The sequence below is a fragment of the Micromys minutus genome (assembly GCF_963924665.1).
Source record: "Micromys minutus genome assembly, chromosome: 16".
Taxonomy (NCBI): Eukaryota; Metazoa; Chordata; class Mammalia; order Rodentia; family Muridae; genus Micromys; species Micromys minutus.
The window spans coordinates 13,371,057-13,372,150 of record NC_137985.1 but is presented as its reverse complement, the minus strand read 5'-3'; positions in this window follow the sequence as shown (position 1 = coordinate 13,372,150).

Here is a 1,094-nt window from a genome sequence, read left to right as displayed (position 1 = left end):
AGAAGAAGAAGAAGAAGAAGAAGAAGAAGAAGAAGAAGAAGAAGAAGAAGAAGAAGAAGAAGAAACAATAAATGTGTGTAGTACAAGGTATAGAATGAGGCATGTGTTCAAGTCTATGAAGCTAATCAGAATAGAAAAGACACCCTCACCAGTGTGCATGACTCTCACAGCAAGGCATAGTGGCTTTATAGGTTATCAGTGTGGTTATCAGGTTACACCTGCAAGTTTTTTCCAGTTTCATATTAGTTTTGGATATTTTATGTTTATTTATTTATTTTCCCTCTCTTCCATCTCTTTTTTTAAAAAGTAGATATTCTGTATTTACATTTGAGAAGTTATCCCTTCCCCCTCCCATCCCCCTTCCCCCTCCATTTGCCTTCACAAAGGTGTACTCCTTTCTAATCATTCTCTCCACCCCATTGCCTTGGATTCCCGCACATTGGAAAAATATGCCCTCCTTGAGCCAAAGGTCTCTTCTCACATTGATACCAGACACTGCTATCTTCACCTAAATATGAAACTTGATCAATAGGTCCCTCAGTTTGTCGACAAAGGTTGGTATTTTAGTCCATGTGAGATTTGGAGGGTTTGGTTGGTTGATAATGTTGTTCTTCCCATGAGGTTACAACCCCTTTCAGTTCCTTAGGTCCTTTCTTAAGCACCCTCATTGGGGTCCCTGAGTTTAGTCCGATGGTTAGCTGCAAACATGCTCAGTTGTATCTATATGACACTAACATAGTCCCTGAGGAGGCATCTCTATCTGGTTCCTGCAAGTAAGTAATTCTTGGGATCAGCTATAGTGCTTGAATTTGGTGACTGCATATGTGGTGTATTCCCAGATGAGGTGGCTTCTGAGTGATCTTTTCTTCAATCCCTGTTCCTCTATTTGACCTTGCATTTCCTCTCGTGAGTGCTTTGTTCTACCTTCTAATAAGGACTGAGGTATCCCCAATTTTGGCTTTCCTTCTTTTTGAGCTTCATAAAGTCTGTGAATTGTTTCTTGGGTATTCAGAGCTTTCTAAGGCTAGTATCTGCTTATCAGTGAGTGCATACCATGTGTGTTCTTTTGTGACTGGGTTACCTCACTCAGGATG